The sequence below is a fragment of the Symphalangus syndactylus genome, chromosome 11 (genome assembly GCF_028878055.3).
Source record: "Symphalangus syndactylus isolate Jambi chromosome 11, NHGRI_mSymSyn1-v2.1_pri, whole genome shotgun sequence".
Taxonomy (NCBI): domain Eukaryota; kingdom Metazoa; phylum Chordata; class Mammalia; order Primates; family Hylobatidae; genus Symphalangus; species Symphalangus syndactylus.
In genome coordinates, this window is record NC_072433.2 from 42,171,822 (window position 1) to 42,196,642 (window position 24,821).

The following is a 24,821-nucleotide window of genomic DNA, read 5'->3' on the forward strand; positions in this document are numbered from 1 at the left end:
CTTCAGGGTAAGAGTTAAGAGGATCCCTTAAATAAGGATAGTGTGTTGGTCTGGGGGTAATTTGGAGCCGCTGTTATCCATAGATTGAAATGCGCACATTTGGGTAAATTATAGGAATATGCCTTTCCACTTAATCTCTTTTTTATGTTCCAAAAGTCTTTAGATCTGGGAGGCGGATGCATGGGGTAGGGGAGGCAGGGGTGGGGAGAGAGAGAGAGAATGAGAGAGCACTCAAAATATGATTCTCTTTTGCCCCTATTTGGTCATTGATATTTCTTTGGCAATACTAGAGAGAAAAGCAAAGATCCTGCATTGCAAACCTCAGAATCATAAACCGCACACAGGCTCTCACCCCACACAAGCATCTCTTGGTGGCAATATGGTTGTGCTGGCTACAGGAGGTGACCAAGGACATGGCACCCTGGTAGTTTTCTATCAAGAAATCCTTGCTAAATCTGCCTATGACAGCAGTTACCCCACAAGGACAGAGTTTTCCCAACATAAACCTCTCTTTATATTGTACAAGTTGGGAGCCAATTATCCTAGAAAAATGGTTTTGAAATAGCCCCAGAAAAAAAATGACTCACTTAGTTTTAACATGCATTGACTGTAGATTTGCACTCAAGTTTCTCATAGGTCTACTCTGGTGAATTAGCAAGAATAAATTACACTAGCTGATGTAACAAACAGCCCCAAATTTCAGTGGCTTAACACAGTAAGGGTCTATCTGTTGCTTATATCATAGACCTACTGGATGTTCAGAAGGTGCATTTCTACATGGTGATTCAAATACCCGGTGTTAGTACAACTGGTGGCGTTGTAATCTGCAAAGACTTGGAGTACTCTACCACATACTCTGCATCCTCCTAGGAAATGAAAAAGAGAGAGACAAGCCAGGAGAACTTCATGGGAGGTTTAATGGATAATTAGCCAGACTCGGTCACATGGCTCCATTTTACCTGCAGAAGGTGCTGGAAAATGTGGAGTAGCTCTGATCCCAGGAAGGACAACTGGCTTCCAGCTTCCATTTTGATATAAAAACTACGGTGCTGCACTGCTGAGAGGCTTCTGGGATTTCCTCAGAGACTAAAGGAATTGAAATAAGAAAAACAAAAATTTTTTTTACATTTATGTCTCATTGACAGTGGGTTTAATTTTCCTCAGCACTCACACCTATCCTATGAGGGAGGCAAGGCAAGTATTGTCTCTGCTTTTACATGGGGCGCTGAGTGGGAGCAGGGACTTGCCTGTGCCCCAGGACACAAAGAAATGGGACAGAACTTGAATCAGAACCCAGGTATCCCTGTATTGGATTTGCAGTTTTTACTACTGTACTAACAGAATAGGAGTAAATGAAGTGGGGAATGGGGTTAGGAAGGAAAGGTGAGCTCCTCAACTGAGTTGGGAACTAGATGGAGTTGGAAGATTAGTTCTGGTTTTATCCAGGTGTTGGTAAGGACTTATAGGATGCTTGAGGGGTGAGACATGAAATTATTTCAGTTCTCTACTTTGAGGCTAAATGCCAGCTTAATTCAGAGATCCAATCCCTGTATGTTTCCATACACCTTTGTTTTTAATTTCTCATCTTTCTTTCACTTCTTTTCTTTCATTTCTCTCTTTTGGAAATGAAAGCATCACTTTTTGTTGTGGTATGTGAATATAACAATATTAAAGGGTTACAACAGCAGCCAAAGTACAAGAGGGAGAGCTCTTGTGACCTCCCATAAATGAAAGGTGGCTCTGAAAGAATGAAAAACAGTTACAACAGAATGGACATAATGGGAGGGTTAAGGTTAGGATCCCTGTGTGTGTTGATTTCCACAGCTGGTACAATCGTAATAGAATGTTTTCATCCTTCATGCCGCAGAAAGAGCAGAGCTCAAGCCTCTTTGCTCTGGGTATGCAGCTTCAAATAAGCATTGTAAGCCTTCATAATCATGATTTCAAAGAGGTTTGTGGAAATGTTTTATTAATTCTTATAAAGAAATCCTTTTTTCTTAATTTTTTTCATTAACTTTAGACATTTACTTGCAATTACGTTTGTTCAGTGAATACAATGACAGAAATTAATAATTCATAGCTTTTGTCAGGGAAAATTTTAAAAAAAAGGACCGTTGTTCAATCAAATACAACTTTAAATGCACAATCTTTATTTAAATAAGATTTAAAAAATAAATAATGGGGAATGTTATTGTACTTCCTAGAAACCTCTTCTTTTCCAAATTTTATCTATGCTATACCCAGTGACATGAAATCTTGGGTTGTTCAGAGTACATCATGAAAATAACAGGTTCAGGTCTGATCATCTAAATAGGGGGAAACTTGACTCCAGCTCAGTATTTGTGGGACTGCCTGGATCTTCTGGGCCCTTGTGGTTGGTGGCAGAGAGTGAGAGCATGATAAAGTTGGAAGAAATAGAAAAGATTATGCCCTCTTGACAACCATTCCTGTGACTACTGGGGAAATTAAGGTCCACAGAGAGATAGTGTCTTAGTCTGTGGTCGCACTACTATAAGGAACTACCTGAGACTGGATAATTTATGAAGAAAGGAGGTTTAATTGACTCACAGTTCTGCAAGCTGCACAGGAAGCATGGCTGGGGCAGCCTCAGGAAACTTACAATCATCATGGAGGGGAGGAGGAAGCAGGCACATCCTACATGGTGGAGCAGGAGACAGCAAGTGAAGGGGGAGGTGCTACACACTGTTAAACAACCAAATCTCGTGAGAACTCACTCACTATCACAAGAACAGCAAGGAGGAAGTCCACCCCCATGATCCAATCACCTCCCACAAAGCCCTTCATCCAACATTGAAGATTGCAATTCAACAAGAGATTTGGATAGGGACACAGAGCCAGACTGTATCAGACAGGGAGACTTTTGAGTTCACACAGGGAGTTAGTGGCAAAAATGGGCCTGGTGTGTAGGTGTCCTGACCTCTCAGCCCAAGCTTTGTTAATCTGTGATGCTATTTTTATCATTCCACCAGGACCTGCCTAACAAACAGTACCTGTGGATTGAGATTTGAGCTGTGTTAGGCACACCAAACATTTAATCCCAACTGCCTAGCAACTTATCTGAAATTCTATCATGTTTCCCTTGTTAAAATGCAAATATCTATCACTAGAAATCAACTTAGGTGGAAAAGAAGGGTAGGAAATAAGGCCAAGGCCTGGCAGAAATAAGATGACATGTGGAGTGGTGACAAGCTCTGCAGTTAGGTCAAAAGACAGTGGATGAGATGAGGTCTCTAGGGCTCTGTTCCTCATCCTGCCTGTTCCAACTGATAAGGAGTAAATACCTGGCTGAAAAATCAATTCTGCCCTTTATTTGTCCCAGTCAAAAGGATGACAATGGACTCTATCTGAAAAAGAAAGAAAGGAAGAAAAGTCAAATTCTTAAAAACTTCCAGGGAATTTCTAGCTCATCAGTAAGACTTGCAAGGGCAGTTTAATGTAATGGTTAAGAATGTCTCTAGGTTTTAATTTCAAAAAAAAAAAAAAAAGAGGCCAGGCACGGTGGCTCACGCCTGTAACCCCAGCACTTTGGGAAGCCGAGGCAAGTGAATCATGAGGTCAGGAGATTGAGACTATCCTGGCTAACACGGTGAAACCCTGTCTCTACTAAAAAGAAAAAGAAAAAGAAATTAGCCGGGCATGGTGGCAGGTACCTGTAGTCCCAGCTACTTGGGAGGCTGAGGCAGGAGAACTGCGTGAACCTGGGAGGTGGAGCTTGCAGTGAGCCGAGGTGGCGCCACTGCACTCCAGCCTGGGCGACAGAGCAAGACTCCGTCTCAAAAAAACAGAAGATGAGATTTTATTCTGTTGCCCAGGATGGAGTGGCATGATTATACATCACTGCAACCTTGAACTCCTGGGTTCAAGCAATTCTGCCACCTCAGCCTCCTGAGTAGCTAGAACCACAGGCATAAGTCACCATACCTAGGTAATTTTTTTAATTTTTTTTGTAGAGATGGGGGTCTCACTATGTTGCCCAGGCTGGTCTTGAACTCTTGGCCTCAATCAATCCTTCTGCCTTGGACTCCCAAAGTGCTGGGATTACAGGCACTCAGCTTAGGTTTGAATCTTGATTCAGCCAGCTAACAGTTCTGTGCTTTGGGAAAACCATTACAAAGATCTCCAAGTCTTTATTTGTAAAATGAGGATGTATCAGTTAGCTATTGTACTGTAACACACCACCCCAAAACTCAGAGCCTTAAAACAGCAGTTATTTATTCTCATGCATCTGAGGATTGGCTGCGGAGGCTTTGCTTCTCACTGCAGTCTGTGGGTTAGTAGTGGTGACTCTGCTATATATGTCTCTCATCATCCTCCTGGAACCAGCAGACTAGCTGGTTCTTCTCAAGGTGAGAGCAGAGCTGCAAAAAGGCAGGAAGAAATGTGGTCTTTGAAGGCCACGGCTCAGAACTGGCACTGTGTACTTTTAATTATGTGTTGCTGGCCAAAAGCTAAAGTAAAGTCAAGAGATATGAAAGGAAGTTCTGCCCAAAATGAGGCTATGGCAAAAATGTGGATGAAGTGAGCAGTGAAGAATTGGGCCCTCAAATGTAATTTACCATAAAGAATAATAAAAGTACTTTCTCATTGCATTGCCCTCACAATTAGTTTTGAAAGTGTCTGTAAAGTGCTTCTGAGGGCTGTGCCCTCTCAGAGAATAGTAGTATGCCTGGAGGTGGGCCCTTTACTGGGTGAGGCTGCAATGAAAAATTTGGGACTAAGGATTTTCCTCTTTGATTTGGGCAGCTGTTAGAGGGGGTATCTTCTGAAGGTGAGGAAATGTGCAGTCTTCCTGGATCCATCAATTTCCTGCTTCCAAGTACAGTATTGGTCCTTACCTCACACACCAAAGAAAACGAATGGATTTGATTAGCAAATACTTTCATCTACATCCTAATTGAAGTCTCTGGGACTTCCTTGTTTTGGAAAATCCCATTTTAATGCACAGCACATCAGGTAGCCAAAAGAATTTCCTCTCCCATCAGCTGCCCTGTCCCTCCCAAACCAGGGAGTTTATCCACCATTTTCTCACCATCCCCCTCAGTCTGCTTCTAGATAGATGTATCTAGGCTGATGGCTGGAAGATTCTTCTGTAGGTTTTGATTCATCCCGTGAATCACTCAATCCCAGTGCATTTACAACAGAGGCAAAAGACAGCCTTCAGTCGTGCCCTATCCAGATGTCCTCGCTCTGTGGAGCTATCTACTCCCTGCCAGGACCCCTGAGATGCAAAGCCCACTCTCCCTGGTAGAGGCTGCTGCAGCGAAACTGAATTGTAGCTGAGAAGGTGAGCACTTGGCCATCTGAAAAGTCTGACCGGTTGGCACACTGTTGTCTCCAAATGAGCCGGCAGGAAACGGGGTTTCCTAAAACTTGGTTTTAAAGCACTTAGAACAGGAAACCATTTCCCATGCATGTTAGATCTCTCTAATGACCAGCTAACTAGAAACAGGCCATCTTAATACTCTGCCCCGAGCCATTACAAATGGCTTTCTTTCCAGACTTCATTAGAATATTTACTGCGATTTGGATAGAAGACTTTTGACACTGCAGTCATAAAATTTACAGGGAACCATTTTTTTGTTTTTTGTTTGTTTTCCTTTTTTTTTTTTTTTTTTTTTTCAGTCTAAAAAGAACTTGGAAGAAGTGAGGAAAGCCCTGGACTTTCCCAGCCACCAATTTCACTCATTAGTGGCCTTCGTGTCTCATGACCTCTAGTTAAGAAAATAAACATCCCTGTGGTAGTCCAATAAATTGCCTTCAGAAAAAAACAGCTCGATCGCTTTTTTGTCAACTCCTGCCTCTTTCAGAATTACAGCAAGAAAGAAACAATTTGCAATGTGTGCACCTTCCACAAGTTAAGTTACTGAATCTTCAAAACCATCTTCTAAATGGGCACAATCATTATCCCCATTTCACCTCTGAGAAAATTGAGGCCAGAAGTCACCAAAAGCCACAGAGCCAGTGAGTGACAGAGCTAAGATTGGCATCCAAGTGACACTGAAACACAGCTCTCTCTGACCGCCTTCACTGCTTGTACTTATCCTCACAGCAGATCCCATCTGCACAGGCAGTAGCTACTCTATGAAAAAGAACTTTGGACCCACTTTCACATTGTCTTAAATTTTACGTATCTAATACCTTCATAAAAATGATTGATCATAACTCCAACAAAATTGACGTTAAGTCTCCAATCAGAGAAGGGTCACTGTAAAACATTGATGTTGCACTGTTTTCAACAGTGCAATATTCAGTTGATCTTGCAATTGCTGAGTGGTGACATCAGCCATTAAGAAAATATAGCAGGGTAAATGAATATTTATATGAATATTGATGGGGGACATTGGGAAAGTCACTAATTTGATTGCGTGGTCAGGGAGGGATTCTGATGAGGGGTCATTCTGTGGTGGTGGAGAGTGTATGATGTGTTTGAAGAACAAGTGGCCCCAAGCTGGGTGTGGTGGCTCATGCCTGTAATCCCAGCTCTTTGGGAGACCAAGGAGGATGGATCACTTGAGGTCAGGAGTTAGAGACCAGCCTGGCCAACATGGTGAAACCCCATCTCTACTGAAAATACAAAAATTAGCTGGGCATGGTGGCAGGCACCTGTAATCCCAGCTACTCGGGAGGCTGTGGCAGGAGAATTGCTTAAACCCAGGGGGCAGAGGTTGCGATGCTGAGATCATGCCACTGCACTCCAGCTTGGGTGACAGAATGAGGCTCCGTCTCAAAAAAACAAAACAAAACAAAAACCAGTGGCCCCAAGTATCTCTGACAGTGTTCATGTGGTCTAGTGTTGCACTCATAACTTTAGGTATTCAAAGGTTAGTCCCTGTGGTCTAAGGTTGCATTGATAATCTTTGGTATTCAAAGTTCAAAGTTCTCTATCTGTAGTATTAATGACAAGAAATCTGCATTCCTTCATCACATAGTTTATCTGGTGTCAAAAACATCTCCACTGAGTCTCATTTTGATGTTATGCCTTTGGTTTTTATTACAGGATGTATGAAAAATGCTTCTCTACTCTCAGTGAGGCTTTGAAGAATACACAGCCCTCTATGCCACTCTATGAAGAGAGCCAAGAAAAAGAAGATCACTCCTAAAAGCAGTGTGCTTTCCCTCAGTAAGTAATAAAGAGCACACAACCTATCATGTTTCTCCCTTTTTGCCTTGATTCCTAGGAAGCTCAAGGTTAAATTGAATATTCAATTAAAACAAAAAAGTTAGCTTTAGCCTTCAAGGCTTTTGAGCATTTCTAATGCTTAACCGTGAATCTGCTTTTCATTGCAAGGAGCCTCTAGTTCTCCTTGACTGGTGTATAAATAACACATGTACATAAAATCATGTGTGCCAAGAATATAAGAAGTGATGATCTGCCTAAAAATATACTTTTGTTTCTATCATTAGATGCTCTAGATAAGCCATTGTTTATTATTCCATTTACATGGAGGCCAACTGTGTGACCAGATTGGATGAAAAAAAGAGAAAGAAACATTGCTATAGACCAATATGCTAATGTTTTCCTCCCCCAGTGAATCACATCCCTCCCTCTCAAAATGAATCACATCCCCCATGTTCTACCACCTTGTGTTATCTCCTCTCATAAGAACACTGGGCTTGGCCATGTGACGTGTCTTAGCCAATGAGACATCAACAAATATGCTGCAAGCAGAGGCTTGACAAGCAATCTCTATGGAATTGCCTTCTTGAAATGTTTCTGTCACCACCTAAGACAGCCAGGTCTATCCTTCTTGAGGATGAAAGATAGTATGGAGAGAGAGGCCCAACCATTGTAGCTGATCCTCCAGCTCCATGCAGACTCAGGAGTGAGCCCAGCTGAAACAAGCAGAGGAACCCTCCAAGCAAGTGAAAAGAGTAATGGGAATCGAGAAATCTTAGTTATTCCAAACCTCAGTTTTAGGGTGGCTTGTTGCACAGCACTAGATAATGAATACAGACATCCAAATATTACTTTGAGGGCCCAAATTCTATAGAATTGTTACTAAATATTTGGGTTCAATGAGTACTTGGTACATCCCTTAAAACATCAAGGTCCTCTGAAGGACTAATGTTTCCAGGAAGTAAAATATACCAAGAACACACATTTTCTGAGAATCTACCATATAGAAGGCATGTCTGTTGGCCCAAGTGAGTGCTTTGATAAAAACACATAACCAATGTCTTCAACAAGCTTAGTAGATGATAAGGCCAAAATAATTTAGATAATCTGGGATTGGCAGGAGAACAGAGAGAGATATGAAAAAGTAGAATATTCTACAAACAGATTCTAATAAATACTAGCATGCAATATATAGTAAAAGCAGCAACCATATCAAAATCAAACAAAAAAAAAAGAAAAAGAAAGGAAAATGTTCCATACATAGTACTAGAATAATATTAGCTAATAGAAAAAAAAATGAAGTTAAGACCTCATCTCATATATATATTCATGTATAGAGAATGTAGAGAGTACTCACAGTCAGTAATATTATACTTATATTGATTTTCATAATTATTCAGAAATTTTAATACCTGCTTATGGAACTGAAACTGAAGAGCAAGTGGCCCCAAGCTGGGTGTGGTGGCTCATGCCTGTAATCCCAGCTCTTTGGGAGATGGAGTTGGGTGGACTACTTGAGGTCAGGAGTTAGAGACCAGCCTGGCCAACATGGTGAAATCCCGTCTCTACTAAGAATATAACCAGAAATCAGTCATAAAAGGAGTATTTATACCACATTAATTGGTAAATGTTGGAAATCAGGGCTTTTTTGAGAATGTTTACCAACACACAATTGACAATGGAAAAGATTTATATATTTGGCCAAACATGTATTGAAAGTTAGTTTATAGAAAATTTAGGAAATGCAGTTGACTAGATAGTATATCTTGTTTATGTGGGAAAATATAGGTATGTATAGAAAAATGTCAAAAGAAAATATTTCACCGTACTTTTTTTCAGTCTGTGACTTCCAAATTTTCCACAATGAGACATATGTTGCTTCTGTCATCAGTCAAAAAATAAAAATAGAACAAAAAAATTCTTTAAAAATCTCATTTTCCAAAAAGAAAATAAAAAGTCTTTCTCCTCTAAAACAGTAAAAATTGTAAATACTATTAATATCATGCCCGGCAGTGGGTTTGAAATTGAAGTATATTTTAGCATTGAACCCTCACTGCATTCTCGGTGGGCAGATGATAATATCAAGGCTTGAAAAAGTGGAGTGACTTGGCTGAGGTCATGGAGCCTGTAAATGGCAGCGTATACATCTGAGTTCTTTTCACCACATAGCACTGTTTAAATAGTAAGTTGTGACAGATGCTAAAAATCATTTAAAATCACTGATTCTCATAAAATCCCCATAGGTCTCTCAAGCCTGGACACAGAGGCTATTTATTCTCATTTTAGGTGGAAGTCTGTGGAGCATGGTGAAATCAGCCAATCAGAACGTGCAGAGGCCCACTCTAGAGACACACAGGGAACTAGAATGAGTGACGCCTGAGAGTTCAAGACAGCAAGCTGCTTTGAGCCCACCAAGGAACGCTGTGACTGTTTTTGTCTTGGCCAGGTGCAGTGGCTCATGTCTGTAATCCCAGCACTTTGGGAGGCTGAGTCGGGTGGATCACAAGGCCAGGAGTTTGAGATCAGCCTGTCCAACATGGTGAAACCCCATCTCTAATAAAAATACAAAAATTAGCTGGGCGTGGTGGTGGGCACCTGTAATCCCAGCTACTTGGGAGGCTGAGGCAGGAGAATTGCTTGAACCTGGGAGGCGGAGGTGGCAGTGAGCCAAGATCACGCCACTGCATGCCAGCCTGGGCAAGAGAGCAAGACCCTGTCTCAGAAAATAATAATAATAATAAAAGACAGAAAACTGTTCAAAAACACGGACTGCATCTTGTTCCCTGACGCATTCCCACTGCTTAGCTCTTTGCTGGTCATTGTGGCTCTCAATACATACATTTTGGATAAGTGAAGAATGGAAGCAGGGAGAAAAGGAAGGCAAGTGGAAAAGGCAGGAGAACAATAGAAAGGTGAGACACTGGGGCAAGGAATAAAGGAAAACAGAAGAAAATTAACAAAAAGCAAACATAAGAAGTAAAACCGTAGCAATACAGGGGCCATTGAGTGTATAAGTCTTGGGCTGCCACCCCCAGTTGCCTCTGAGTGACTATCAGTAATATTACAGCCAGGACAAGAGCAGACGATAAATCATCAGACAAAGAAAATACTCAGTATAATCTCTTTTAGAAGGCATGAATAATATGAAGTACGTTTTAGAAATATTTCTATCAGAAGTGATTAGGTTTGGCATTTAGATGGACTGATAAGAACCATCTAGAAAATTCATTTTCCTAGAACAGGTCATTCCCAAACCACAGAGGAATCATTACTATTGATTATGGACACATTTTCATTCAGACAAATTCTGCAATGGGGCTGATAAAAATAGACCCTTTCAATGGTCTGTTTATATAACCATGTCACAGGTGGTATCAGCATTTCACTAGCATTTGGAAAACAGTTAAACTTTTCTGGAGAGTTACGTTTTGGGGTTTTTTTGGTTGTTTGTGTGTATGTGTGTTTTGTTTTATTTTACCACAAATTATGTTTATCTCTGTGCATATCCTCTTGAATTTTAATCAATCTTCCTTGCTGCTTGACCTTAGAATGATTATTTTTTCAACCCTAAGCCAGAATCAAGAACCTGGCAGATATTGCAATGATCATCAAATCCAGAGTTGGAGAAATCCAGGTTGTCCTTCTTCCCTGTGGTTATTTACTAAGACCTGGTCACTTCACTTTACCTCAGCATTTCAGCATTTTCATCTTTAAGATGAGGATAATAACAGCTGCTCCCTCAAAGTATTTCTGTGAGTAAGAAATGACATAATGCTCAAGTCCAGTTCATTCAACAGTACCTGGCACTCAGGAAATGGAAACTATAATTGTAGACTTTAACACAAAATATGACTTTCAAAGTTTTATTGGGATTGTATTTTTTAAAAATATTGATTCTTGGGCTTTTTTTTAAAGTTAGAAATAAAACACAGACTACAAATCTCCTGATAATTTGCTAGTTTCTAAACTCATCTTAAACTCTAGGTCATCTCTGGGGTGCTGATTAGCTAAAACTCAGCAAGATTTTATAGGTATACATGAAGTTGGATAAGCGATATTTAAATTGCAAACTTTATTTTTGACTGGAAATAATTTGTTGAAGTTATTACACAGTTATTCAGCCTCTGAATCATAAGCAGAATGAGCATTCTTCTCTCGTTGGGTAGGGGATTCCAAATCATAATTGAATTTGTTATAGGTTATTTTGATCCAAAGTTTAGTGAGAGCATTGGTTTGACAATTCCGATTCCAGTTTGCCATTTCCTTCAGAAATATTTGATTCCTCTTATTCTTGTCCTCCGGATACCAGATTCGATATACACACCAAGACCAAGTAAACAAACATAACTCCAAAATCCAATAAATCGCTCCCATTCAGATCCATGTTTAGAAAATCCACAATCTATGCCTTCTGACCCAATGATTGATGACACAGTCCTCCTGCTGCCCTTTTCAAAAGCAAGCCAAACAGGAACTCAAGAAAGGAGGAACTGTTGGGAAGCCCAAAGCTGGGATGTCCCTCCATCGCAGAACGGAAGCTCTCATCCTCAAACCCTGTATTTACAGATGGGCATTTAATTTGTAAAGGAAAGGTCCTCATAAAATGTGTTGTACTCTTTCCCACGGCTTTGAGGCTTGCTCCTTCAATCCAGCTAGCTCTGTGGTTTCTTTTTAAAAGCCAGAAAGGTTCACAATATTCTACTTACTGACAGTCTTTTGTCTCCACTTGGCCTTTCTTTTAGATGAATAACATGATCTCATGGACAGGGAAAGTGGGAAAGGTGCATTAGTTACAGAGATCCCAGGTCTTCTTGTGCAGCTCCCATCTGTGTCCACCAGTATGTCTTTAGCTGGGTCCCATTTATTTCAGTGGGCCCACTCGTTCTTATTTTGGCTTCCAGTTTGGGCATAAGGGGCAAATAAGACATCTTCTAGGGAATCCTACCCCACCATTGGGTTTCAATGAGCTTCTCTTCTCTATCCTTTCAGGAGTTATTCTGTAGGAAATGCTTAGGTCTCCAAATCATACATTTCCCTACCCTAAAATTTTACCAAGATTTATAACACAAGGCAGATCTGCCAATAAGAGAAATGAACCAACTGCTTTTTTTCCATGAAGAAAAAGCTATAGTGCCTAATTTGTTCTCCAGCTTGTCTTTGAAAGAACACCTGCTCCCTTTGCTGACAAAAAGGAAATTGCAGGGGCTTCCAATTTTCAACTTATTGAACTTACAGGAATCCTTATTTTTGTTTATCTCATGCTTTCCATCTAAAAACCATCCTTCGAGTCCCTCTTCCCCTAAAAAAATTTGCCAGAATCATCTAGTCTGCACACCTCTCTAACTTCTCAGAGCATTTGACATCTATTTTATTCATTTTGGGAATTGATAACATACTGTTTTGTACTTATTTCTAATTACCTCTTCCATGAGAGTCATCTTAATCTTGTATAGATGCCTCAAGAACAGAGACCATGTCTTAAACTCCTCCTGTTCTTCATATGATAACTCTCACTTCCTAAACAATCTAAATATATATTAGATGGCCAATGAATACCTGTTAAATTGGATTTCTCTAATGAACGCTTTGACAAAGTCTGTGTACTTTCATAGATGCATTAAAGGTAAAGAGAAGTAGAAAGTAAAACTAGGTTGGGCGTGGTGGCTCACACCTGTAATCCCAGCAATTTGGGAGGCCGAGGTGGGCAGATCACTTGAGGCCAGGAGTTCAAGACCAGCCTGGCCAATGTGGTGAAACCTCATCTCAACTAAAAATACAAAAATTAGCCAGGTGTGGTGGCAGGCACCTGTAATCCCAGCTACTTGGGAAGCTGAGGTGGGAAAATTGCTTGAACTGGGAGGTGGAGGGTGCAGTGAACTGAGATCGTGCCACTGCACTCTAGCCTGGGTGACAGAATGAGACAAAAAAAAGAAAGAAAGAAAGAAAGAAAGAAAGAAAGAAAGAAAGAAAGAAAGAAAGAAAGAAAGAAGACTAGATCTTTTTCAGCAATTAATTCACGAAATAAAAACACATTAACTTTTTATTTAAAAACTCATTGAATTATTAGGATTGAAAACACCTTATCTGGTACAAATTTCCATCCAAGTTTGAATTCTTACTAACCTTTCTTAAGAAGTTATTGAAAAAAGCTTTTTTGAGGATGTTATGTATAGTCATCACAAAAATTTCAAATAAATTAAAAAAAAAGGAGGAAAAAGAAAACAGAAATAAACTACTCTTCATAAGCAGTTGTAGTATATGTTACACATATGTATTTAAAACACACACGTGGGCTCAGTAGGAACCTCACTTTCTGTCACTTGCTCCAAGTTATATTCCAGGTAATTGGTCAGAGGGATTAAAAGTGCTGGGAGACAGTGAGTGTTTAATCGCCTCACACCTCCTTTCTGTAAAACTGCGGCCTATTCCTGTTCTGTAACCTCTAAAACTCTCCATCAGCAATTTACTGATGCAGCCAATTAGACAAAGGAGGCAAGATTTCGGAAGCCCTTTCAGAGGGATCAGTCATTCTTGGGCCTACAACACAACGAGCCCGACCGCTGAGCTTCTCGGTGAGAACATTGGCGGCTGTCTTCTAGGTTGAGCCTAGTGGAATTCCTTTCACATTTTGAAATTACTAGCTCCAGGATACATTGTCATCCAGAAATATGTGGCCAGATCATCATGCAATCTTGCCTCTTTCCCCCAGTTCTCATTTCTCTCTGGTTACTTCTAAAGGACAGGTTTCATCCCATTGGGATTTCCACTGGCAAAACCCCCATTGTTAAAACAGATCCTTTGACAATGTCTAGAGTTCAAAAGTAGCATAGTAGTTAGTGTGATGGATGAAAATTGCATCTATTTAAGTTGAGATATATTTGGAGAGAATAGCAAATGATCATTAGTAAACACACAGGATTAACAACTACTCAATAATGATGTTTCCTTACTTACATTTTCATTTTTAATAATATCTTGATCCTCCTGGTCTTCTTGCTATGTTTTGGCCTGTTTATTAAAACATTACCTATAAAATGCTTAAGTCTCAAAGAATTTCTAGCAGGCAAGAAACATGAAGCATTAGCTTATTATATCAAGACCCTTAATTACTTTTTTTTTTTTTTCAGATCTGAACACTGAGGTTCCTAGGTGATAGATAATGCTCTTGGCCAACACAGGATCTCATTTGAAGCTGACGGAGGAACTATTCATGGATAGGCCATTCCTTTCTGCTGTAAGAATCAGTGAGCAAAGGAAAGAGATTCATGTGCCGCTTCATTGGCTTAAGGTACTTTTCTGATATAACAGAATTTTGGGGCCAAAATGCCTGCTCAGCATTCATTTTCATGGCTATGTTTCATAACAACTATCTACTACCTTTCACCGATTCCAGTCAAATACGGGACATAAATAATTTTTAAAAAATAAAAAGAAAGGAACAAAATTCTTGACATTTAGACCAAGATTCTGGTTGGATCTTGTAAGAAAAATGGCCATAGATGATTTTTAAGTAAACATATTTTCAAGGCTTTGTTTGCTTTTAAATCAAGTTTTGTAAGAACACAATAGCAATGTGTGATTACAAACCTGCTAGTTAGTTTTCTCATTGTCAGTCACTAGAAGAAAAAAATTAAAGCTCACAAAATTTTGCATCTTATCAAATTTGCTCGTTTAAATTAATGAGAAATATCTATGTGATATTTATACTAGAGGTTGCTTAAGCTTTCAAGACACCTTTAAAATGTGATAATTTGGAAGTTGGTTGATTAATGTGCTCATTTGACAGCTTCAGTTTTTTTTAAAGAAATTTAAGTAATTAGATTTGCTCTTATATTCAGATGTATTAATACTTTCAAGCAGGGCTCTGGAGGGTGCCTTATATAAGCACACTCCCAAAAAATGCAACAAACTTAAAATGACACTACAGGTTAGTACAAATTAGGCGGTATTATCAAACCCCATTCTCTATAATCTTCTTACGGTGTGTAAAAAAATCCACATCCCTTCAAAACTTAGATCTCCAAACTTCATATGACTAAAGCAAACCATCTAAAAATATGTTTATATAAAAAAGAGATCAACAGAAAGGAATTTACACTGGTAAATTATCTTTTTGGTGGTTGTTTTTGTTTGCTTGTGAAAAAGTGAAAACTCAGTATTGGTTGCAGTTAAGCTCACTTCAGGATTATATGACCCAGAAGAATTTTGAAGATTAACTTTTTTTAAAAAAAAAAAAAGATCTTTTACAGTCCTTTCAAAATTGCCTGGGAAAAGAAAATAAATGCAGGTGATGTGCCGATCCAATTTCCCCACTCCATTGAGAACTTTTGAAAATTATACTGTTCGAAAACAGTTTTCCATAAAAAGAATTTTGAACAAATTTGAGCATTCAATCACATATGAAAACAAGAAGCTATGTGGTGCTAGATTGGAATCCCTCTTCATCGGGATTTGTTTGAAGTACTTGGGGGAAAAACAAGGGAAAGAAACTACATTTGGTTTAGAACTGCCAGCACTAGCAGGCACTTCTCACTCCACATGGGTGATTCTTCTACCCTCACAGTGCGCCCCCAGCAGAGTATCAAAACCATGAGAAGGAGAAGCTTTGAAGATGGAAGGCCTGGATTCCAAGATCAGCTGATGACTGACAAGCTGGTCTCCTTGGGCAGGATAATGAAGCTTCAGTTTTTCCACCTATAAAGTGGAGATGATGATCATGGTGGTTACCCCCACAGAGTGCTTTTAAGGCTACATTCAGATAATTCATGGAGAACATTTAGCAGAATGTGTGGCGCACGGGAAGAACTCAATAAATGCTATTAACTATTACAGAGGGAACACTGCAAACAAATTGAATCATGTTACAGGCTGAGGAGAGAAGCCAGAGCTAGCAAAAATGATTGGCAATGTATCTTGTGAAGCACAGGAACACTTTGCCTTCAGAGAGTTTTCAGTTGAAAAGTTATAGGTAGCTATATCACACCAGGCAGGGGGAAAGTGAGCTGAACAAAAAAGTCAGGGTGTTAAGAGGTGGTCTGCAGAAAATAGAAATAAGAGTAGAGGCTAAGAAGCAGGATAGAAGGGTAGAAATTCTTTGGAATTAGAAAGTTTGAGACCCATTTATCATTTCTGTCCATTATTAGTTGCATGGCTCTGGTCATGTGATCTGTTTTTTCCCATGCTTAGCTCCTCATTCATACACCTTGTTATTAAAGGCTACTTCGAAAGCTTGCCCTGATGTCCTAATGAAAAGGCACATAATATGTCTAAATGTAGCACCTGAAAGGACTCTACAGAGAGTAGCTCTTACTGTAAGGTGTGATACTCAGGTACAAGAGTGTCCACAATGATGGAACAGGATGGCAAAAATGGTTCAGGCAATGTATTGACAAAATAAATAAATGTGAACACATGACACAACACCATTGCCAAATTAGGAAGTAAGAGAGTTGGAAACTATTTAAAACTTTGTGAGAATGTCCAGGTGTGGTAACTCATGTCTGTAACCCCAGCACTTCAGGAGGCTGAGGCAGGAGGATTACTTGAGCCAAAGAGTTTGAGGCTGCAGTCAGCTATGATCACGCCACTGTACTTTGGCCTGTGGGACAGAGTGAGGCACAGAAAAAGCCAGCTTTCTGAGAAAACACCTGGAATTCTCTGGTGGAAAGGAAAAGTAATTTACTACACTGAATGTCACGAATATCTTAAAAATAATAGATTAATGGAACATAATAGCTAGTAGAGATTGTATCAGAGAGTGACTGGCTGTTCAGCACACTCAATGCCTTCGGAAGCCTTGGTAAAGATGGTGGAGGCTCCATCAGCCTGGGTCCCTGAATGACTACAAGAAGCAGCCTCCCAAACTCTTACTCCCACACCTAAGTGAAAAATAAACTTACATTATGTTAAGCCACTAAAATAGTGAGATTATAGTAATTGGATAGGTCTCTAAGGGGCACCAAAACTTTTCCTCTAAGCCTTTTCTTTCTAATTTTTGGTAGAATTTAATATGTAATCCAGTTTCTTCCCCATAGAAATATTTTAAATTTTGACTTTATTTTTTTGTAAAATATAAATGAGGCAAATTGTTCTTGGCATTTAATTAATTCTATTTATGGAAGTAGCTTCATCCTCAAGGAAATTATAAGGAAATCAATAACAAAGCAATTGTATGGGGTGTCTATGATTTTAGGATATTAAAGGGCCACTGTCAGTGAGAAATGAGATAATATGATGAATCTATGTTCATTCAAACATCCCTGTCCCAGTGAAAACCTCAGCACAGGGGGTACTAAAGAAAAGCAACAAACAAAAGTATGAATCAGTGTTCTATTTTACATAATATTTTCAAATATATTTTTAGTGTACTATTTCAAAACAAAAAAACTTATTTTTTCCCTCATCATAAAAGAAATGCATCTTTTAAAAATACTCAGATAATACACAAAGTTTTTTAAAGTCAAAATAGTCTATAATCTCACCTCCCAGAGGCAACTCCATTGTTAATAGAAGATACTTATTTTCCTCAAACCTCATTGACCCCAGGCAATCTCAATCAGTTTATTCTGCCAAGGCGATAAGAGGAAAATACCACAACCTTGCTTGGTTTTTTTGTTTGTTTCTTTGATTATCTAGGAGTATGAGTTATGTGTGTTTCCTTTGGCTTATTGTACATACATTTCTTTTGTACACTTTTTTTCAATGTTTATCTCATATTGGTTTTTAAAAGTTCTAAATAGAATATGCATGTTAATCCTTTGAAATAAGTTAATCTTTTTATCTTTTTTTTTAGAGACAATAAATAATAAAAATTATTTATTTTTCTTTAGGTCTCTCTGTCTCCCAGGCTGGAGTGCAGTGGCAATTTCATAGCTCACTGTAGCCTTGACAGCCCAGCCTCAAGCAATCATCCCACTTCAGCCTCCTAAGTAGCTGAGACTATAGGCATGAGCCACCACACCCAGCTAATTTTTTAATTTTTTTTTGTAGAGATAGGGCCTCCCTATGTTGCACAGGCTGGTCTCTAACTTCTTCTCAAGCAATACACCTGCTTCAGCCTCCCAAAGTGCTGAGATGACAGGCATGAGCCACCACACCCAGCTGAAATAAATTCAGACAATCTTCCTTGATAGAGCATTTTTTACCTTGGGAAAATATTAATAAAATGTTCATAAGTATTAGAAATACCACACGTGTAGGTATTTTCTCACAGCAGGTACCTGGGCATTTTTTTTTTTTTTGAGACAGAGTCTAGCTGTGTTGCCCAGGCTGGAGTACAGTGGAATGTGATATTGGCTCACCGCAACTGCTGCCTTCCGGGTTCAAGCAATCCTCCTGTCTCAGCCTCCCAACAAGCTAGGATTACAGGCGCCTGCCACCACACCCAACTAATTTTTGTACTTTTAGTAGAGATGGCATTTTGCCATGTTGTCTAGGCTGGTCTTGAACTCCTGACCTCAAGTGATCCACCTGCCTCAGCCTCCCAAAGTGCTGGGATTACAGGCATGAGCCACCGCACCCAGCCCAATACTTAACAGAGAAAATCTCACTAAAATTTTGACATGATGGATATGTTAACTAATTTGATTGTCATAGTCGTTAAACAATTATGTGTATGGAATCACATAGTATACCTTGAATATATACAATCTCAATTTGTCAATTAAATGTTTTTAAATTTTTAAAAATCATTCACAGTTGTCAAGGGAAGGATCATAGGTTCAAGCTTTTGCTAATTGACCCATGCTGTGCATATGAGATGCATTTTTTTATTCTTAACACTTTTAAATAATGTTAAAAAATTTTGTAATCAATCTGGAGATAAAATTTTTCAGTCTGTCTCATTTGAAGGCGTTGTGGTCTGAAACACAAGAAAGGATAAAAATCGAAGTAATAATCACTTCTTTACCTTTATCTATACTTCATAAATCTCAAATGACTTTGTCCTATTATTAAAGTTGGTTTAATATATGAATATTGTAATAATAGTAGTACATATATATAGTTACTTTTTTAATAGATGGGAAAGATGAAATTTGAGATGTTACATAACTTTTCTGGAATTATGGTGAATAACAATAATTAATGATAATTAAGATTAATTATGCCCTTATGATGCAATAAATCTGGTCCATCATGCTTTATCTCATTGAGTCATAACAACCACATTATACAGATGAGAAAAGTGAAGCTCAGTGCTAGAATGACTTTTCCAAGGTCACACTGCAAGGGTGGAGTCATGACTTCAACCCTGGCAGATTCTAGAATCTGCTCATTTAAGCAGCACTGATTAACCCCACTGGAAGAGGGGCAAATCAATATTACCTATAGAACGAGAACGAAGGCCTAGGAACAACACCAAACATAAACTTGGAACTTTGTTCTTTGCCTGATCTTATCACAGGGGCATCTTAAAAGAGCCTCTCCAAGCAGTTCTAAGGCTAGGGTGGGGCTTCTAAGGCTAGGGAGTGGAGGAAAGAATGGCATGGTTCACTGGTCAGCCTTCTCTCAATTACAAGCAATTTTAACTTTCCCTCAAATCTGTAATTATAGGATTATTGCAAACTCAATATATAGGTTGCTGATTTTGAAGCACGCATGTATACAATTCTGACAATAACTGACAAAAATGTAAAAGGTATGCCTTAAAAATGTTTAAAAACACACTTCTTAATTTTTGTGCGAAGATATCTTCAAACATGATTCTGAGCATAGAAGGTTTCAGGAAAAAGAGACTCTGCACATACGTGTGTAAATGAAAGCTGTCTTTCCCTTTAAACTCTGTTGCCTAAAACATCCATTTGTGTTGCAAAAATAAATGTAGACATGACAGAGAAGCATTGGCAGAGAACTCTCCTATATTTAGTGAATCCTGAAAACACTGTCCCCACTCCAAACTAGTGATTGAATTCTTGTTTTCCCACCCCCAAGTTTAGATGCTGGAGGTGGTGTTGTTTTTTTCTTTTTCTTTTCCTTTATTCTGACTGGAAGAAAAACATATTGCCTGATTGCTCTTCATTGAGACTCTCCTCTGACTGAGATATATTCTGGATAATATAGGCTAGTCTTTCCCAGAGGCAATAGAATGCTCTAGATAGCCACTTATAGTCCCTTAATTTTATTTGAATTTTGAGCTCAAAGGCAACTTAGAAGGAATTGAAATCTAACACCCCTTATCCCCTTTCTATTCAAACAGATAAAGAAACTGTGGTCCACAGAGGTTTGAAAACTTGCCCAAAACACACATTTCATTGCAGTGAATCTGAGATTCCAACTGATATGGTTTGGCTCTGTGTCCCCACTCAAATCTCATCTCGAATTGTAATCCTCGTAATCCTCATGTGTCCAGGGAGAGACATGGTGGGAGGTGATCGGATCATGGGGGCAGCTTTCTTCACGATGTTCTTGTGATAGTGAATGAGCTCCATGAGATCTGATGGTTTTATAAGTGTTTGACACCTTCTCCTTCACATACTCTCTCTCTCCTCTTGCCATGTTCGACGTGCCTGCTTCCTCTTCCACCATGATTGTAAGTTTCCTGAGCCTTCCCCAGACAAGCAGAACTGTGAGTCAATTAAACCTCTTTCCTTTATAAATTACCCAGTCTCAGGGAAGTTCTTTATAGCAGTGTGAAAACAAACTGATACACAAACTTAGCTCTTAACTTGCCTTTTTGTTCTTCCGCAATAAAACTAAAGCTACCCAGTGCCCAGGCAGAGTCTCCATAATGCTAAAATCTAGAAAAGAAAGGATGAAGGTGGGTGAAAGGTCAAGTCTTCCGAGATTTAGCTAGACAGAGAGGCAGCACCTAGCTACTTCATGTTGTCTTATACATCCCCACATTGGTCTGCAGCTGCAGGTATAAAGATTCTATTAATTTACCAGTACAAGAACAAACAAGCCTTCGCTGGTGTAGAAAAGAGGCTGATGGTAACCCAAGCACATCTTCCAGAAAACAACAAAAGCCACCTCTGGCGGGGCACCATCCATAGGGCACCCTGGTGCATCTGAGATCTTATGCCCAAAATGAAGGTAAACTAGGGCTGAGGTTGGTGGCAACTTCTGGGCATCTTACCCAACAGGAAAATCAGGAGCAATTGAAAGCAGGGTGGAGGAAGGGTGCGTGCTTTTGTTTTGTTTTGTTTTTTTTCTTTTCAAAGGGTCAAAAGCCAACAATCTGACACTTGTAAAAGTGTCAGCCCAAAGGGGGAAGACTCCTTGGATGACATGATAGCTCACCCAGAAGCTCAGCATGTATCAGAAACCGAGATTCAACACCACGCTTTCTTTCTCTTCCTTCCAACAGCCTCTGTTGCTCGTGGCAGATTTAATGGTGTGATTTACAGCACTGAGAGACCTTTGTCAGGGCCAGTAAAATGACAAACAATAAATATATGGAGCAGTATGTTAACAGCCTCCACACAATACCTTGTCAGTTACAGCTTGATAGCGATACATTTTAATTTTGTCTTTCATAAAAATCTTGGCATGTATGCCTCATTTGAACACAGGCTTCCAAGTCAAGTGTGTCATCCAAGCATGCAGTTTATCACCTTCTATATTTTCTGTCCTTTTCATTTAATGTCATTCCTATGGCAACAGACATCGCCCTGGAAATCATTTTCAAAACAGCTTATTTGTTGAAAGGGATTGGGTGAAGCTAAAATATGTGTTTGGCTGGGAAGAATGTCAGAGTGTGAATATGGTTTAGTTACATTAATCATATTCTTTGAGGACTTTGTGTAATCAGATACTTGAAGGAGGCGTATTGTGGGGTTGAATTTGACATCCGCACCCCACCCCCAGCTTTTTATGGTTTTGCGTTTCGTAAGGATAAAAATAAGAGAGGCAAACTTGCAGTTCACTCCATGGAAAAAGGTCTATGCTTGTTTCTAACATGGCATGGTATGTCCATTTAGAGAATAGGATAGAACGATGGATTGTAGCCCTAATAATAGTGAACTGCTATTACTATGAAGCTGATTATGTGAACCTGAATTTATTCATTCAACATGTATTCAACACTTCTTTAATGAGCATCTACTATGAAATGAATATTGCCTGAGAAAATAGTGGTGAAAAAAATATAAAAAACCTCTGCTCCCATGGAGCTTTAACTCTAGTAAGGATGACAGATTTTTATTATTTATCTATTTAGTTATTTATTCATTTATTATTATTATCATTTTTAGAGATGATGTCTTATTCTGTCAGCCAGGTTGGAATGCCAGAGAGCAAGCATAGCTCACTGCAGCCTCAAACTCCTGAGCTCAGGGCAAGTCTCCCGCCTAAGTCCCCTGAGTAGCTTGAACTGCAGGTGTGTGCCACCACCTAGTTAAGGAGGACAGATTTTAAATAAGTAAACTAATACGTTGTTGAGGCTGGGTTCTCCAGTAACAGGATCTGAGATGGGTTTTCTTGTGAAGGTGATTTATTGAAGACCCAATAAACAAGTTGTACGAGGGGCTTATAAGTTAGTGTAGAGAGCAGAACCAGGCAGAGGAAGAAGCCAAGCAAAGCTGAGTCTAGCCTCTGTCTGATCTCAGCAGGAGCTCTGGAGTGCAAATGGCCCCACCAAGCTGACCCACCTAGGGACATTGAACTAGTGAGTCATTGGTTGCACGCTGCCTTGTGGAGGAGGTGTGTGCCATCACAGCCTCCTAGGCATCCCTCGGTGAGGCAGCTCCTATTGACCAAGAGTAATGCTTGGAAGAAAGGTGCAGATGTTGGCCATTGACCATCAAAACTTACATCAGCTGGGGAGTGGGCATGCCAGCTGGACAAGGGAGTCAGGGCACATAGTTCCTACTACATTCATACATACATGCAGTATTTTAAGTCAGAAATAATGCTATGAATAAAATAAAAGACAGTGATCAACAGTAGGTAGACATGTCATGAAATGCTTTTCTAAAGAGATAGCATCGGAACTGAAGCCAGCCATATGAAGATCTGGGGCAACTGTTAGAGCAGATAAAACAAAAAGTCACATAACCTATGAGTGGGCTCTTTCAAAGGGTGGCAAGTTCAGGATATTTGAGGAACAGAAAGTAGGCTCAGGTGGCTAAAGTGCCATGAGCAATGGATGGGGTGATAGAGGAGAAAGTCAAAGAAACAAGCTAGGATCAGATTATATAGCATATAGAAGGCCATGAGAAGGGCATTGTATTTTACTGTAAGGTCAATAGAGAGCTCACTATACTCTTAAGCCAGCCAGCATCACATACTGGAATCTAGAAATTAAACCACCTGCCCACATTCAGCTCTTCCCACTCTGCTAGGTGCCCTGAGATGCAAAAGAAGTGAGTATGTGTCGCAGGCACAAGATGCTACCTGTTTCAGTGAGGAGATAGATCTTGCTAGATGCAGTACTTCCATGAATATGAATATCAGCTACATATCTGACTGTCTGTGGCTTAAGACAATACCAGATTATTGGTTCACACAGCAGCCCACTAAAGCTTTCTTTCTTTTCTTTTTTGAGACAGAGTCTAGCTCTGTCGCCCAGGCTGGAGTGCAGTGGCGTGATCTTGGCTCACTGCAAACTCCGCCTCCCGGGTTCATGCCATTCTCCTGCCTCAGCCTCCCAAGTAGCTGGGACTACAGGCGTCCGCCACCACACCCGGCTAATTTTTTGTATTTTTAGTAGAGACAGGGTTTCACCATGTTAGCCAGGATGGTCTCTAAAGCTTTCTTAATCTATATTATGAATGACCGGATGACATGCAGTTTTGATGGAAATCTGAAGTCTTTTCATTATGCATTATTCCTATATTTGGTATTTCAGGAACACATTTTCACCAAATTAGAACCTAATGCAGTCTTTCATAAAGGCTACATTCTGCATAATAGATAGTCTTACAGAGCCTCACTACCCAAACTGTGGTCTGCAGACCTTGACCATATGACCATGACATGGGAAGTTAGGAAAGCAGAACAAGAGACTCTGCCCCAGACCTATCCAACCGGAATCTTCATTTTAACAAGGTCCCCCCAGGTGATTTGTATGCCCATTAAAGTTTGCTAAGCTCTGATGCAGAACATTGTTTCTACAGGAAAATGTGTCCTGAGGTACAGTAACTCACTGATTAACAAAACAAACACTTGAGACATACAACAAGGGTGTAAACTGTCCTCTACCAAAAATTTTAAAAAGTTGAACATTATAATATAATTTAAAAAGAACAAAACATGTAAATCCTTTTCACAGCACTGTCAAATGCGTGGACATTAGGAAGGTGCTTGGGAGTCCAAGATAATTCAGGAGAGACCCTCAATATAAAGAGATTTGAAGGGCCAGATGCAGTGGCTTATGCCTATAATCCCAGTACTTTGGGAGTCCAAGGCAGTTGAATCACATGAGGCCAGGGGTTCAAGACCAGCCTGACCAACATAGCAAAACCTTGTCTCTATTACTACTACTACTACTAATAATAATAACAAAATTAGCCAGGCATGGTGTTGCACACCTGTAATCTCAGCTACTTGGGAGGCTGAGGCAGGAGAATTGCTTGAACCAGGGAAGAGGAGGTTGCAGTGAGGTGAAATCACACCACTGCACTTCAGCCTGGGCAACAGAGAGAGACTCTGTCTCAAAAATAAATAAATAAATAAATAGATTTGAAGAAGAAAAGAGTAAGGAATATAGCTTTGATGCATGGTTTCACAGAAAAGGAGAAATCAG

The 24,821-nt window shown here is 39.7% G+C and overlaps 1 long non-coding RNA gene across 1 annotated transcript in view; it reads left to right on the forward strand.

Moving 5' to 3' along the window:
* LOC129457676 (uncharacterized) overlaps positions 1-24,821 on the forward strand; it is a 63,724-nt gene that overhangs the window by 8,788 nt on the left and 30,115 nt on the right. The window contains exons 2-3 of the long non-coding RNA XR_008649348.2: positions 7,019-7,141; positions 14,266-14,426. This is a non-coding gene — a long non-coding RNA (uncharacterized lncRNA). The remainder of the gene's footprint in view (positions 1-7,018; positions 7,142-14,265; positions 14,427-24,821) is intronic.